This window comes from Paramisgurnus dabryanus, chromosome 2 (assembly GCF_030506205.2).
Source record: "Paramisgurnus dabryanus chromosome 2, PD_genome_1.1, whole genome shotgun sequence".
Classification (NCBI taxonomy): Eukaryota; Metazoa; Chordata; class Actinopteri; order Cypriniformes; family Cobitidae; genus Paramisgurnus; species Paramisgurnus dabryanus.
The window spans coordinates 12964122-12981722 of NC_133338.1; the positions used below are offsets into that span (position 1 = coordinate 12964122).

At 36.6% G+C, this 17601-nt stretch overlaps 1 protein-coding gene and 1 long non-coding RNA gene across 7 annotated transcripts in view; one reads left to right on the plus strand and one right to left on the minus strand.

Moving 5' to 3' along the window:
* Positions 1-17601, plus strand: part of LOC135783587 (protein mono-ADP-ribosyltransferase PARP14-like) — a 108012-nt gene that overhangs the window by 15748 nt on the left and 74663 nt on the right. The window lies entirely within an intron of this gene.
* Positions 35-9998, minus strand: LOC135783589 (uncharacterized). Of its 6 annotated transcripts, XR_010545701.2 has the most exons (8): positions 9866-9998; positions 9399-9441; positions 8624-8716; positions 8387-8453; positions 8223-8321; positions 6390-6475; positions 6203-6288; positions 2846-2893 (listed from the first exon to the last, which is right to left on the minus strand). It is a non-coding gene; the product is annotated as an uncharacterized lncRNA (long non-coding RNA). The 6 variants fall into 6 exon arrangements; XR_010545702.2 differs by lacking the exons at positions 2846-2893; positions 6203-6288 and adding an exon at positions 35-268 and having other exon boundaries at positions 9866-9997; XR_012335103.1 differs by lacking the exon at positions 6203-6288 and having other exon boundaries at positions 2840-2893; positions 8624-8712; positions 9866-9997.

Consider the following 17601-nt stretch of genomic DNA (forward strand, 5'->3'; position numbering starts at 1 on the left):
ATCTATTTAAATGAACAAATAATCACACAATCCATGTTGATCCATGGATTCTTTATTCGTAGACATAAAATCAAAATCATTAATCACAGGAACATTTATAGAATTTATAGACTTAGATAATAATATAATAGGGTAGATAATTTGCTTATATAACACATAAAATTGGCAATAAACATGTAGAACATTGTATCATAAAAAACATTTTAATATATTAAAAATGAAAACATTTAAACAATGAACTTCAGAACTCCACAGCAATCTCTGCCATCTGCAAAAGTAACAAACAATAAAGGCAACGTAAGTTAGTGTAACATTAGGTTAAACATTTAGATGAACAATTCAATGACAAAAGTATTATCATTAAGTTGCACGACCCCGTCAAATGGTCTGATAAAAATGCATATACAGATTTGAAACGCGTTTTGTGTAGGCCTACTTCTTCGTAAAAAGTTTTAAATATATTTAGTGCGCTGCAGTTTGGTTATCAGAAGAATATTTCATTTTAAATAATTATATTGGTATACTGATAAACAAGAGACATACAAACAAGAAAAAGTTCAGCGCCAGGATATTAGTAATTTTGATAATGATTCTTTACGACATTTTATTTTAAACTATAAAGGCTATATATATATATATTCGAACAAGCAGAGTTATTAAACCAATATGATAAAGTGTATACAAGTAAAAAAGTTTCACACCATAATTTTCAAAAGTATGCTATCTTTTACGCATGGTTTCTTTAAAAGTAGGCTATTTTCTCTTTTCTCTACAACAACTGATTTAATCAGCAAAATGATTCTCTTTTACCTTAGTATTTTTAGAACAAATCTATTCAAAAGGTTTTTTTTTGTTACTTCGACAGCTACAAGTTGGTAAAAGTTTAGTACTGCAATAGTACAGTTTTTATACAGATTGAAACGAGTTTTTATTTTAAGATGTCGCTGTGGGATTGAGTATGGTGGTTCCAATTTACATTTATATTTTACTGGTAAACGGCTTAATTCATTCTTGCAAGCGCTTCAGACGATGTCGCGTTTATAAATCAGGATTTTAGCAGCCGTTAAAGGAACAACTGGTTAAATTGAACACAAGGTGTTTCTGGGTCGTGTTTTGTCACTACTTTATAGTATACTCGTTTCATGTCTGACAACCGAACAGATAATATGTAAAAAATAGCATGCAGTTGTTTTACAGTTTTTCTCGATTGCGGAAACACTATAAACAGGCTTTTGAACTAAAATTTCAAAACCATAACGCCATTTTTCAAGAAGCACAATCATTCAAAATCAATTTGCTGAACAATAAACACTACTCCCCTGCTTTAACACATGAGTTTTAAATCAGTGAAGTTTTACTTCAAAACTCTACACACAAATCCCTACATCTCTCGGGGCTTACACCATGTGGTCATATGGAAAGCACTAGCATTCAATACTGTTCACTCAAGTCAGCACAGCTAAGGCTCAATTAGCAAAGGAGGAGGAGTAGGAGGGAAAGAAGGAGGAGGAAGAGGACTTGTTGAAGGAGGAGGAAGAGGAGGAGGACATGGTGAAAGGTGACAAGCAGTCTCAGATTCAAGCCACTCTAGCTGACCATGTCCTTGTCCATGGTATGATTATGAGGGAGGCTGAGCCACAAATAAAGCCTAATTTGAGTCGCTTCACTGTTGCCTCCATGGTTTTGAGTGTAGAGTTTAATTTTGACCTGAAAATATAATACTTGGAGTATTGTGTGAGATGTTATGCAATTGTGTTTACTGTTTAGAGAATATGAGGCATAATTTCAGTAAATGTGTTTAAGCAACTGAGAAAAACTGTAATATGCAATATAATGTGACAGATAAAAGAGAAGAAATTAAACATATTTCAGGTGCCAACACTCGATCAAACGCAAACACATCACATATATGCTAATTAGCGTGTGACGTAATCGCCACATGCTCTAAAAAAGTCTCTCTAAATCCTGTGGGAAACACTGAATATGATTACCATTTTAAATTTCTGTGTGGGGCAAATTTCAGGGCTAATGCAATTAAAGGGATAGTTCGGCCAAAAACGATATTAAACCCATGATTTACTCACCCCCAAGCTGTCCGAGTTGCATATGTCCATCGTTTTTCAGACAAACACATTTTCGGATATTTTAGAAAATATTTTAGATCTTTCGGGTCCAGCAATAGTCCATGACCTTCAAGTCCAAAAAAAGTGCGTCCATCCTTCACAAATTAAATCCAAACGGCTCCAGGATGATAAACAAAGGTCTTCTGAGGGTAATCCGTGCGGTGTTGTTGTAGAAATATCCATATTTAAAATGTTATTAACGTTATTAACTACCTTCCGGTAGCGCCGCCATCTTAGAGTCATCCGCATTCAGGATGAGCGCTTACGCAGCATACAGCGGTTTCTCTGTTGCTGCTCTGTCCCCCGCCCTCCGAATTTGTCATACGTCACTAAGAAAAGTGCGTACACTACGCTAATACTCTCTCCTGAGTCTAAGATGGCGGCGCTACCGGAAGGTATTTATTTTAGTTTATAAAGTTTTAAATATGGATATTTCTACAACAACACCACGCGGATTACCCTCAGAAGACCTTTGTTTATCATCCTGGAGCCGTTTGGATTTAATTTGTGAAGGATGGACGCACTTTTTTTGGACTTGAAGGTCGTGGGCTATTGCTGGACCCCGTAACATTACATTTAATCAACAGAAAGATCTAAAATATTTTCTAAAATATCCGAAAATGTGTTTGTCTGAAAAACGATGGACATATGCAACTCGGACAGCTTGGGGGTGAGTAAATCATGGGTTTAATATCGTTTTTGGCCGAACTATCCCTTTAAGTCTTCCACGTCAAGGGCCTTTAATGCCTTGTAGTTTTTCTGTGTTGATTCTGTAAACAAAATAAAATAATCACAGTCAATAATTTCTATAATGTGTAGATTGTAAATACAATTCGATGAAAGAATTAAATTAATTTTTCAGCTGATTATAAAAAAACACAATCTCATGGCAATTAGTACTATGTATGTTACGAGGTGGCTCATTGTACTGATTTAATTCATTCTTATTTTAATAATAGTCATAGGTATTTGTATGATTTACTGTACAAATTCATAAGAATTTGCCTTGTAAAATATGTGCCATTTAAACCAGGGATGGCGAACATTGGTCCTGGAGAGGGCAGTCCTGCAGATTTTAGCTCCAACCCTGATAAAAGCTCACCTGCCCGTAGCTTTCTAGTAACTCTTTAGACCTTGATTTTAGCCTGTTCAGGTGTGTTTGATTAGAGCTGGAGCTAAACTCTGCAGGACTGCAGACCTCCAGGACCAACATTTGCCACCCCTGAATTAAACATACAAGTTCATCATGTCATGTCATACTCATACTCCTGTATAACCACAATTGTGATGTATGGTTGTAACTGTTGTTATGATTACTACATGCATAATTATGCAAGTTGATATTCTGATCATTTATATGTTTTTCTTATTTTATAAGCACATCAGTACCAGTTACAAATCACATCAGTCCTAACTAGGCATGGGCCGATTACCGGTTTCAAGGTATACCGAGGTTTAAAACAGTCAAGGTTTCAAAACCACTAAAATGTTCTGTGATACCGTCTCCAAGGTATGAGCTGTGTTTATACAAAATTTATTAAATCATGAAGTCATGTGATTGATTTGATGTTTACATTTAATATATATTACGAAAATATTATATATGTTTTGAAAGCATATTATAATTTAAAGGCTTTATTGTACCTGGCATTTGAAAATAACACATTTTAGTGTTGCAATGGCAATACCGCAACACTGTGAAACCGTGGTATTTTTGCTAAAGGTTATCATACCGCCAGAATCTTATACCGGCCCATGCCTAGTCCTAACTAGGCCTGTCACGATAACAAATATTGCTAGACGATAAATTGCCTCAGAATTTATCGCGATAGACGATAACATTGATGCTCCGGGACCATTATAATAATGCAGATACACCTTTTCAAAGATCTATAAACTTTTATTTCTAAACAATAAGTAATACTGGAACTGGAAGACATTTTAAATATCCACAAGAAATGAACAAAATAACAGGATGATTGCGTTTTAGGTAGATATGCATGTTTGTCGTGTTGCCACTTTTAAGTGCTACGTTTTTACCACAAATGCGACATAACGGCTCGTTCAGGTTTAGTGGTTCACCTCGGTCATTAGGTTTAAATCCAAAGTACTGCAGCTGTAGCGTTTGGTTTTGAAACTTGGCTGTTTAAACTTGGTATTAAGATGTGTTTTTGATCAGATCACAAGTGGACGAGAGAGACATATCACGTTTACACCTGGTATTTAAATCCGTCTCTTTTGTCCACTTTCGACCGCTTCTGTCCTGAATACTGTGAGGGGACGGTCCGTGAGACGGTGGGCGATCATTTGAACGCCAGCGGGAGTAATTATGAGTTTATATGGACGCAAACTAATATTATGTCCACTGCTTGTTTAGGAAGTAAACATGCTGCACAGTATTTTCTACATGTATATGTTAGAGCTTTCTCTGAATTTTCAGCGCAATTGATGAAATAAGATCGCGCAACTTTCACACGCTTGCAAAATGAAACTGCGGAGATCACCCGCTTTAGTTTATCAATGAAAGGCTAAAAATAGCACTGTTCACCTTGTGTCAGAAAAGTCAGAAAAGACGTAAAACATTGTGATCCGATTGATGAAAACGCATGTTAATGACAAGTGTAAACAGCCTCTAGTAGATCCATCTTTTTCTTCAACTCTCGTCTCAACTAGTGTTTTCTCCTGCTACACTCCTTACGCGGCGCTCATCCTCCTCAGTACGCCTACTGTGATAGGCTACGCCAGGAGTCCCCCCTCCCCACACAGATCATGCGACTGACGAGGGTTCACTCCTTGTCACTCGTTGCACGGAGCGGTCATCCAGTCTCTTTGGTAGAGAGAGAGAGAGACAAGGAAAACAAACAAGCATGCAAATGTGAAATATTGCGGCCGAAAAAAATGATCGAGCTCATTTTATTTACCGTGCGATTAATCGATTTATCGTTTATCGCGACAGGCCTAGTCCTAACTAGGGATGCTCCGATCAGGGTTTTTGCAGGCCGATACCGATCACCGATTTGTTGTCTTCGTGATCGGCCGATACCAATGCCGATACCGATTTTTCAAGCTGATGTGCAAGCTTTTTGATGACTGTTACTGGTAACATTTTTTCTAGATAAAGTAATATCACAGATGTTGCCTTTGTTATATTACTTGCAGTAATTAGGTTTATTATTGTTTTAATAGAGAATCAAAAAATTAGCACAACAAATATTTCTTCTGCAAAGAGAAATTGAATATGCCTTTAAAAAGTCTTATGTCAGTTAAAAGTGATAAAAATAAAACACTTCAAAGTCTAAACTGTATGAATTAAACATACACGCATTCGTATGAAGTATAACAGTTCTTTAGTGAAGAGCAGAAAGTGATTTTATTGAGAGATGAATTAGGATACTGTAGCTTTAAGACGTGAGAGAGATCACTCTGTTCACGTGCACTGATGACTGAGGCTTCTGTGTGTGCATGCGCCGGATGTACATGGACAAGAGCAGCTGTGAGGAAAATGAAAGTTTAAACGCTCAAACTTTAAAACGCATGCAAATAATAAACTTTTGGCATGAGGATGCAATTATCCGCGATAGATGTGTGTTGTATACGCTGTTTGATGGGAATGTGAAGACGCGTTGCGCTGTTGATCAGATCGCGTCCTCATAGAAAATACGCTTATCTCTGCAAGCGCAAAGAGAGAAATGCAAATCTTCATGTCACACACGAGCGATGGGTTATAAAAATGCTCGCATTGCGTAAAAATGGTCTCTAACTGCAGCCGCATTCAGGAGCCCTATGTTGACAAAGGTAAACAGAAAGATCGGTTTATGAGATCGGCAAATTTAGCGAGGACCGATCGAGTCATTTAATGACGTTATCGGCCGATACCGATCGGCGGCCGATCGATCGGAGCATCCCTAGTCCTAACGTAATGTATTTTCTTCTTGGCCACTTTTCTTCTTGAGCATGCCTTAATTTACCCATTTCTAGTAGGCATACTGCATTAGTAAATAATAAATAAACCTATACTGGGTTGTTTCAATGCAGTGCTTTATTTAAAAGGTAACCCATGTGTTCTGTCCAATATTTACCCAGCATTGGGTTAAAAATAACCCAGCAGAATTTAGAGTGTGATATTCTGGTCCAATCTTATTCTGTCTCTTTTAATTGGATATTGCTGAGAATAAACGGACAGAAATGAGTTTAAACAATTAGACGAAAAAGAAAGCTTGCCTATTATTAAAGGGCAGATTCTAAGCATTTGGAAGGCTTTCTTACCCTTCCTCCATTTCATGCTGTAGGCAATTGGGACTTCAGTGGACTTCACCTGGGTTGGCTCCCCCAAGGGACCGTATGTAGTTAATCTAAAACAACAACAACATGTATTTTCTAATAAGTAGAAAATAATTATGAACACAAACTGACTATATACTTTGTTGCATTTATGCATTTGGCAGAATTGTTTACTGTAGTAATTAATTATAGTCCTACTGTGAGCAATTTAAAATTAACAATTCTAACATACAGCAATTGTTTGCATTCTTCTAAAATCACAGTATCTTATTAAAATGGTTGTGTTAAAACAAACCCAATCAGTGTTTATATATTACATTAAAAAACACTAAATGCGTTGTCCAAAACTAGACACAACTCTGTGTGTTTACAACAACGTTGTATTTAAAGTAACACAAATGTGTTGTTCAAATAAAAACACAGCTGTGTCTAGTTTGGGACAAGGCAGTGAGTTTAAATGTGTCCCAAAAATAACAATGATTGGGTTTGTTTTAACACAACCGTTTTTAAAGTCTAGAACATATTAAGCAGTCAGTAAATCATTATTTTATGCATATAAATCATTATTAACTTGTGAAATATAATATAAATGTCCATTAACTATATTGAAAGTTTAGGATTGGAACATGCCTAGCTTATGTACGTATTTACATTATACATATTCAGATCATTTGCATCAATATCTGCAATTTAGCTCAGCTGCCTCCAATTTCTCTTGATGGTTGCTGATGGGTTCTGATGAACACATTAAGATATTTTGAGGAATGTCTGTAACCAAACTGACCTGAAGCACCATTGACTTCCATAGTAGGATAAAAGAATACTATAGAAGTGAATGGTGCTTCTGATTGCTTTGGTTACAAATGAATCCAGAAGTTGCAAAATTGCTGTGTCATACCCAAAATGACCTGAGGCTGTAACTGCTACTTCAAAAGGTGTTTAACTAAGTACTGAGTAAAGGGTCGGAATACTTAGGTCATATCAACTTTAAAACCCTCCCCCCAAAGAGATGCTGAACAGAGCAAACATTTACTGGTAAATTGCAGTTAACAGATCATGTGTAAAGTTGAACAGAACCTTTCCGGTAAATCAGTGCTCCCAATTTACCAGTAAGAGAGGTTGTAAGATTACCAGTATTTTACCGGTAAGCGCTATGTGTGAACGAAAAATATAGGATTACCGGCATTTAGAACAGACGACGTCAGACCGTGCTGACAGCTTCGGGCCAATCATAATGTTTAATACAAATGATGCGTTTACCCCCGCACTGTTTACGGACGTTTCCACACACATGCTGCTTGAAAGTCGAGCACACCTGAAGTTACATCCATATTTCTTCACCAAAGCTGTTTAAAACAGCTTACCACCTACTTGCAGAATTCCCGACGTAGCACGCCCTCTGTGAAGCCTAAGTACTGTTGTTTAAAATGCATTTTCGGTTTGACGTCGCCTCATGCAATGTTGTTTAGTCATCATGAGCAACTTCGCGACTGTTTACCACAGACGTGAAAACAACAAAATACAGACCGTGGATATGAACGACGTGGATTGTTTACAAATACAACACTGAGCTCGCCGCACCCCACAGGAACTTCCGCTTTCTCAACGAATTTACCGGTATTTTGATACTGATGTGTGAATGATGTCTTACTGGTAAAAAGACGGAACGTCACTGCGTGTGTGAACAGCACATTTTTGTATTTACTGGTAAATTCATTCTGGTAAATTCATGGTAATTTACCAGAACTACTGTGTGAAAGAGGCTATTGACTGGTTGCTTTAGGTGTGGGTCAAACAGCCTTTTGTGCAGTCCCTTACCAATAAAAGCTAACATGGACTCCAGACCTTCTGGACTGTCTGTGAGAGACTTCAAACTCGCCCAGACCAACAAGGCATCATGTTAGCAGACATCCCGACCTGATCAAAAAATTTGATTAGGAGATGTTCTGGTCCTATTTTTAATATATCTTTTAGAAACTTACCACAGGTGATCTGGCAAAGCAAAGACTTATGAAACAGCATCTTCCCAAATCTCCTCTTCAGGCTCATCTTAGCGATCATTGCATTTGATAAAGTTTGGAAAAAGAAAAACATATTTCATTAGTATAGAATCATAAATGTAATGTTTTGGTTAGAAATAGAAAAAACTGTGGCCCAAGTACAACTTTGAAAGAAATAATGTTTACATTATTTGTCATGGTACACTGTCACTTCATTACCTTTTGAGTGGTACAGATTTGGGCATCTGGAAAGACACGTGACTTCACCTCTGTGTATTCTATCACACTTCATCAAATTGCATGGTAATCTGCCTACAATATGAAACACATAATAAAATAAAAAACAAGTCATGGCCCTTTTTCAAAAGAAAATATAAATTGTGAAATACAAAACACTGCATCTTAGTTATTACGATTAGTAGAATTTGATCTGAATACAAAACAAATACTAAATGCATTGTAATATTGTAGGGGAGATGCTTCAAAAATAAATTGTAAATTATTGATTTCTATTACAAAATGCTAGCTTGGTGGTGCGTTACAATGGTGGGTGGTAGCTCATGGACATAGCCATCATTTAAAAAATTATGATTAAAGCCATAATACATAAAGATAGAAAATAATGCTGTTATGTACACCACCACAAAGACAAATTTTATATGTCAATATGAAGCCTCTCTAAAACTTATGTCAACATCCACTCTGAACTATGAATTCACTTCTGGCTCTGTCTATTGAAAACAAAGGGTTTGAAATATGTAAGCCTAACTTACATACTGTAGAAGGAATAGTGACATTAAGGACCACAATGGAAATAAGTTATTTTAACTTTATTGTGTTATCCTTGACAAATGTGTTATTTCACTTTTTGTCCAATAAATCAAATCAAATCAAAAAGAAATGAATTGCTGTGCTAATGACAATGATAAACCAGATATGCACTTTTTGGGCGCTTATGTATTGGATGCAAATATAAACACAAAATAATACTTACTCTTCAGCCAATGGAACACATCACAACACAACAAGAAAATGACCTGTAAAGAAAAGTGAACATAAATATACAATAGTTATTAATCCAGAATTGATGGCTTCTGTTTAAATTCTTAACCGTTTTAACAGGCTAACTTACTGAAAACTGTGTGTCCGTATTGTAAGTTAAATAACCCTACATTTACGCGTCAAACCCTACATTTAAATAACTTGCGTTATAATTAACTAAACAATGTCAAATAAATTTGAAGAACGAGGATAACACATTTTTATAGAAGGTAAAGACAAATTAAAGATCTTTACTACATTAGCTCAGATGCGTCACGAGCTCAGTCAAACCACTGCATCAACGGTCAACATTAAAGTTCAGAATATTTGAGTCATATCGAATTAACTGTTAATAAAAACAAAACAAACATAACTGTGAACTTATTTTAATGACTTAACCAGGAATTAATAAAAACTTACCTTAGAATTTACCATAGAAATGAAAACTGTCGTCTGAGGTAAACGGTTAAAATCCACTTTGAACTCACAAGGACCGAGGCGCGCGCACGCAAATACGTGTGTTCGACTTCTTGCTGTGCTGACAGGTAAACGTCATTGTACCGCGAGAGTGTAATTTCTTGACTCGCTCTCGCGATACATTGACGTAAAGAGGCTGGATATGGGTGAAGCTGAGGTGAAACCACGCCCGCCTAGCGCGAGTCTAGTGACAGCAGTGGCTGTTCAACCGACACTCAAGCGGCCACGCCCTTAATTATGCAGAAGTTTAAGGCTTAATATAATTTAAACGGATGAGTTACAAAAAAACATTCACCCCCCTCACAGTTGTCATGACGGGCAAAATTAGCTATATAGGCCAAAAACACTTTTTGTACCAGGCTGTAAACATATTATTTTTTACTGTAAAGTTGGCAATTTTTAACATGGGAGTCTATTGTAATTGACTCCCTTTTGGAGCCAGTCGATGAATTGCAGTTTAAATCACTTCCGTGTTGGCTTCATTAGAGAGATCGGAAGGTTGCCCCTCGCTAATAACACATAACAAAAGACAACATGTTAAAGAACAATAAAGATGGTAAAAAAGATGTCCCACGTCCAGACTGAACTGAAAATTAGAACTTGTTTAACAATAAACATTTCTTGTATTAAAATAAACAGAAATATTGTGCTTTTAAAACATAGCTTTTTAGATCTTCACCCGGGGGTGGGTTCAATTATTTCATAAACATGCATGCACATTTTGTTCTAAATGGACAGAGCTTTATAAAAAAATAAAAATAAAAAAATGGTTTTATTATAATAAAAGTGTAGTAACTGGTTTTTGATTAAACAACAACAACAAACATCAAAATAAAATTATCTGCTAAGATAATAACAAACAATGATAATTTGGGGGCCCATTTGGGATGTGGTGTGAGTTTGCCTTGCCCAAACTGTCCCACAATATACCTCACAGTGGGCCCGCATGGGCATGTTTTGCATACAAAAGGCTGAGGGAGCTGTCTGTGGAACCATAAAGAAAGCAGATAAAAGGTTGTATGTTATTATATTATTAAGGGTGTTGGATCAGGTCTCCACACCACAGACAAAATAAAAAACGATCCAGCCCCGGACACCAGATCACGTCAGAAAATATGAGTTTACTTTGTTAAAGCATCTGTCAGATATAAGGCTGATCAATCGTTGCTAGAGGAGAGCATAAACAGAGTCGTGAGACGGAGGTTTAGATGATAAAAATAGAACAGAGTTTTATTGATGGACAGTTAGTTTCAGTTGCATATGCCTCAATGTTCAAACCTCGTCTACCCCAGGAATACAGCATGCACGGTTATATCCAAAATTGCTCAGCTGCATCATCCCTTAGACCTTGGGCTTCCATAAACATTCTCTTTATCTATCTTGTTTACACACAGACAGAACAGCTCTATGAAACTTAACCACAAAGAGACATATAAAATATAGAAATACAATGAATTAATGAATGATATAATAAAATATAGAAATATAATAATGAATGAATAAATGAATAATGAATAAAAACAATAATGAATAAATGAATTAATAAACAATAATGTAATAATAAAAATGATAATAATGAAATTGATAACAATAAAATGATATTAAATAATCAAATACAATAATTAAATGGATAAAAACTAATGATTATAAAATGATTATGATAATTATGTAAATAAATGATTAAAGATAAAAAAAAACACAATAATAAAAACATTCTGCACGTGAGGATCTAAGGTAGGATCCTTCACTCCCCCCTCTTAATCATATATGACCAAATTAAATGATTACTGCAAGCAAACTTTCATAATCTTTTTCAAAATGTATCTTTGAAAAGCTTGGATGGTACCTATCCATACTTTTCCCTTCTACACATTCTTAAAAGAACAGGTCATTTCCGTCATTCCGCATACCAGCGTCGGTTGAGGGAGTGTGTCTTACACTGGACAATGGCCTTGATGGGCCTGTCACTGTCAAGTTTCTAATAAGTCAAATCAACACTTTTATGGCAATGTACAAGATGACAAACACTTCTGAAATTACAACTACCAAAGGTGCCTTCAAATGATTCCAAAGTGGTCCTAATATTGATGTAAACCACGCGTCCCAATCAGATGAGAAAAGACCATGGTCTTCATTTAGTTTAGCTATTTGTTCGTGTAAAACTTTAGCAAGATTATGAACCACTTTCTCGGAAACGTCTGGATTATAAAGGCAATATTCGGCTGCAATTACCTTACATGTGCCCCCCTTGAGAAGCCAACAGCATGTCAAGCGCCATTCGATTCTGCAAAACAACCTTTCTAATTGCGCTTACTTCGTCCGAAATATTAGCAATAGAAATAAGAGTGGCGTTCGCTGTAACCTCAAATGCTTCGTGTAAGGCTTGCACTTCGTTTTGTAAATCAGTTACTTCTCAGAATGGAATAAAGAATACATCTTCCTAACCATTTCTCAGTATCAGAAATCGAAGGTTTAGTATGTCTCATGATTAAGTGCTGCGTCACATAATCCTCTGACACTACTCACATCGCTGATAAAGGTACAAATAGCAGATTACCTCTCAACCCTTAGGAAGTAATGGATAAGTTTTGTTACCATAAACGAAGTGTGTACCATTAGGAGTAATTAGTGTTTCATTTGTCATTATCAGAAGAGCTTTGTCACATCTGGAAAACTGGAAACGCATTTCTAGTTTGTAATTTTTACCCCGTTTCCTTCAATATCAGATAGAATTCCCTTCAAATTTACATGTAGAACAAATAGATGGCTTGATTCAGTACTGTTGTACACAGGTAAATACCAGGAATTACTTGGATGGGATAACTTTTTGTAGTGGCAAACACTGCTTGTTGAATAGCAGACTGCTTTCTCATGAATAATCGACAACCTTAAAAACACATCTGTACGAATTTGACATTATCAGTAGTTCAATAATCATACACGTTGACACCAACTTCGCCTTGTGATTTGGTACAATTAGAATTCCCCCCAAAAAATCATGAAAATATACTCTTTACCACCCCTAAATGCCTATGCTATGGCCATTTCCAACTTTAACAACTCCAGCCATTTTCAGCATCTCTTCCCAACAATAGGGCATAGTAAGATAAACAAATTGTCTGGTAAGGTTGCAACTTTGATACCAAACCATCAACTGGTGTTCACCAAAACCATCAACTGTGTAAACCACTGAGAGTGTTCAAAGATGGAATAGAGGTGTCGATTATCAAATCAATTAGAATTTGACAAATTTTACCCATGTTACTTTGTTCAATGATGGAGATCAAATCAGATAGCCGTAATATACGTACATACAGATGTGGACTTTTGAAGAAAAGATTGACATATCCAACAATTGGAAATATTAAGCATCTTAGCGTATGTATGAGCTAAAGTTATTGCCGAATTAAGATTACTGTGATTTCTAACCATGGATGGAATAATGGATCTGAATTGTGAATCAGAATAGAAATCAACACAGCAAATAACATAGTGTTTGTGTTAATTTGGCTCATACACTTCAGTGTCATAATTAAAAATGACCCATTTGCCTATTTTTAATCTGGATAAATTTTGTATAACAGCCAAGTGGCTTAAATTTAAAAACAAAACCCCATACATATGTTAATTAATAGCCAATACAAATACTGAGTGCATACAGTTAGAGTGAATCCATGAATCATTCTGAACAGATGTGAAACACACATCACATCTCTGACTCTGTGTCATGTCATGAAGACAACACTTGCAACTGTGTCAGTTGTGATTCTTGAAACTCAGAATGTCTCTGTTCATGGAATCAACCGGAATCCACGAAGTCTCGCCAGTCCGTCCTTCCTGCAGAATCTCGAAATACTGCGGAGTAGTTCCAACTGCTGTCTGCTGGAGGTTGGCGCCCATGAGACTCGTAAACTTGATAAGCTTAATTTTTCAGCGAATTTCTTGAAGGCCGCCGACATATATTTCTGCGAAAACATAAAAACAAAAGAAAGGAAAACAAGAGAGCTCCATGGCCAAAAAACAACTTTGTATAAACAAATTTGTTAGGAAATATCTTGTTTTGACTATTGCTAGGAAATATCTAGCTTTGACTATTGCTAGGAAATATCTAGCTTTGACTCCCATAGAAACTATAGACACCCTCAGACGACTAGGCTGGTTCTGGAGAAGCTAAACATTTGCCCCCCACCCCATATCTTCAACATGAGGTGTCCCCCCCGTCCTAAAAAACGGGGATCTTCTCATGACCCTCCATCCCACAGCATTTCGCCTGTCTAAGATTTGGGGAGTATAAGCTAATTTGCATCTAGTTTTACCTAGCAACTTCACTGCTGAGTTTTACTGGTGAATTTTATTATTTTATTGCTGAAGGGGTACCTAGCAATAAGAATCGCCTTATTTTGGTTTTAGACCTGAGTATTGTTATTTTTATAAATTATTTGCCCTGGCACAATATTATGTTGTCCATAATTTTTACAGCATCCTGAACCTGATTTTGCTTTTTTGTACCGCTTCAGTCAAAGCCATACAATATGTAAAAAGAGAATCTGATATTAAATGTAAATTTACTTCTGCAAGGTCTGAAGTTTCTGCTATGCCATTGAATCTCCAAAAGCCTACAGACTTCCTGACATACCTGACCAGTAAAGTATTTACCCTGATCAGAATCAATAATGTTTAATTTCATCTGGAATGATGTTTTGAACCAGCATATTAGCCATAAAGGCAGCAAAGCCTTTCTTTGTGAAAAAACCTTTACACCAAACGAGAAAATTATCAGTTATAGTTGTAATATCTTGACAATCCTCGCATTTAGGTAAGGTTATAAAGTCAATCTGCAATTCACCAAAACAGCCCCGAGGTGTTCTGCTTACAACTGATAGAATTTGGGAGTGCCAAATTGTGTTTTTGACAAGTTACACATCCGCAAACAATTTCTTTTGCATGTTTCCTAAAACCCCTCGCCCACCAATTTGCCTTAAAATGTGAACACATTTGAAAAACGCCTAAGCGTCCGACACTGTGTATCTGTGTGACCACATAAGGAAAAGACTTTTGGCTTTACGAATTGGTGTTAAAATTTCCAAATATTGTCATTTGCCAATTTGCAACTATTTTCAAACCATTATTATTTCTCCTTTTTGGAGCATTGAATTTGAAAATCAGCTTCTCAGCTATGTCTGTGAGCTGTTTGTCTAGCCTGGGTGCCAGCCGATCTTAGCCCCGCCCACAACATTTTGAGGAACGGGAAGATCGGTCTGGAGTTTCACCGTTGAGTTGCTACTATGCTCGACCCAAAGCTGGTCGAACCAATCAAATTGTCAGGGCGGGCTTTATATGATGATGGACAGATGATCAGTAACGTAAATCAACCACGTCACCAAAGAGCGCGTGTGTTGAATCTGTTGTTTACAACGAAATGGCTGCCGCGGTAGAAATCAGATGTGTGGACTCTGACATTGAGTCTGTTCTAAAAGATATCGACAGAGCATTGATTTTAAAAGAGGAACAGAGAAACGCGAGCAAGGCATTTGTTGATGTTTTTGCCGTCCTACGGGATTCGACAAAAGTTGTCGCACTTATGAAAGATCAAGTTAAAGAAGCAACTAAAATGGGTATCACGGAGATGCAACTCGGTGTGCACGACGAGATGGATATAACAAGCAAACGTAATGGGTATCGTCGTGGATGAAGTTCAACTAATGTACAAATGGTAAGAGATAGTCTTACTGTATGACTTAATGTGATATAAATGAAATGTTGTAAACATAGTAGGTGTTGATGTACGTTCGCAAACTCAGACTTGTAGTGTGTGTCGTAGCGAAATAACTAGCAGTTCGGTCAAGCTGCAAATACGTCATTTCAACATACGTCTCACACCCCGTTGCTCTGATTGGTCGTAGGTCTATCCAATTGAGTGCAGAGGCATTTTTCGGTTGAGACACGCCTCATAATTATAGCTCAATGGAGCGGTATCAGACTCAAATTCTGACTAGAATTGAGTATGACAACGTCAGGCTACTGTTTGTCACCATAGATGACACTTTTGAGCAGTAAGAGTTCCTCTGCCGTTCATGCGGCTGGCAACCGTAGCTGCCTGGTCAGCAAGGTATTCCCTTTAATCTCACTAGAATCTCCCTTCAGGTGGGCTTTTACCGCAACCTGTTCCCGGGACATCTCAGGAAACCTCTCTGCTGCCAACCTGCTCGAGAGATATGCACAGCTCCCCAGGCATAACAAAAAATTAAATATAAATGTTAGGTTTTTTGTTACTAGCCAATTCACATGTTTTTTGTGATTTCGCCTTTCATTTCCCTTTTGTCCACAAAAGATCAACATCATTGAAAATCAAATTGCAATTTGTAAGTGACAAATTGTCTAAGAACACTTAATGTTTGTATAATATCTACACAGTCACAATCATGGCTGTTTGGAATTGCTTCAGACAGACCAAGTAGTTTAGCTGGATTTGATGGTGTGCCTATTTCAATGTCATACGAGCAGCTCTCCCTAAAGAGATAATAAAGCATAAACAGAATATGTTTATCAAATAGTTTTCTTTTGACCAAGCAAGGCCAAATACACTGCCTGAATCGCTCGTAAACAAGGCCCCAGCTTTGTAAAACAAAGTCAAGTTGTTGTTTTGAATAATACCCATACAGTACAGACTTATTTAAATCTTCTTGTATTAAAACAGATGTCATATAACCCCTTTGTTCGTTTACATACAATGTAAAAGACTTTCTGTGATTAATCATGCCAAGTGCAGGTGCTTCGTATAAGGCTTCTTTCAATCCCTCAAAAGCTATTTTAACTTCAGGAGTCCAGTTAACTGAGTCTTGGGACTTTGGATTACCAAGTTGTTTAAGGGTTGTGATTTTTCTGCATACCCTTCAAAATAATTACAACTGTAATTACATAAACCCAGAAAAGAAGAGATCTCAGCTCTTGAATAGTTGTTAATAGATTTTTTTATTATTATTACCTCACAGTGACTAGGTGTTATTCGCCTTTTACCCTGCGATACACTTTGAATTTGGGTCAAAGATTACTTCTGTCACTTCTGTTTTTAGGGTTTGCTCTGTGATCTTTATTGTACAAGAAATCAAATAACCTGACGTCTCTCTCATGTTCAGCTTTGTCTTCTGAACAAATCAAAATATCATCAATATATTGAATGATGTCTGATGTTAAATCTAAATCTTTCAAATGTCTTTGAAGTCTTAAATGTCTTTAATGTCTTTAACAAAGACGGCTGGTATCATTTTGACCTTAAAATGTAAAAGCAAATAATGATGGAATTTCTTTTACAATTGGTACAGACCAAAATCCATTAGTCATATCAAACACTGTAAACCATTTGTGTTCCGGTTTAGTCAAGCTGAAACTTGTTGATGAGTCAGACACAAGAGGTCTTATCTTATCAATGTATTATTGGTTTGCTTAGCTACTCTATAATCAACTGTGAGTTTCCATGATCCATAACTGCCATATTACATTTCAATTCTGAATTGTAAATCTGCATTCAAATTAATCAAAACATCCAAACCAAGTAATGGCTGAATAATGTCACCTACTACACTGCAACAGTGACTACATGTGGGACTAACTGAAAAATGAGAGGAAGATCTAAACATCATGGATGAGTCCCCATTTATGTTACGAACCCCTGTTTAAAA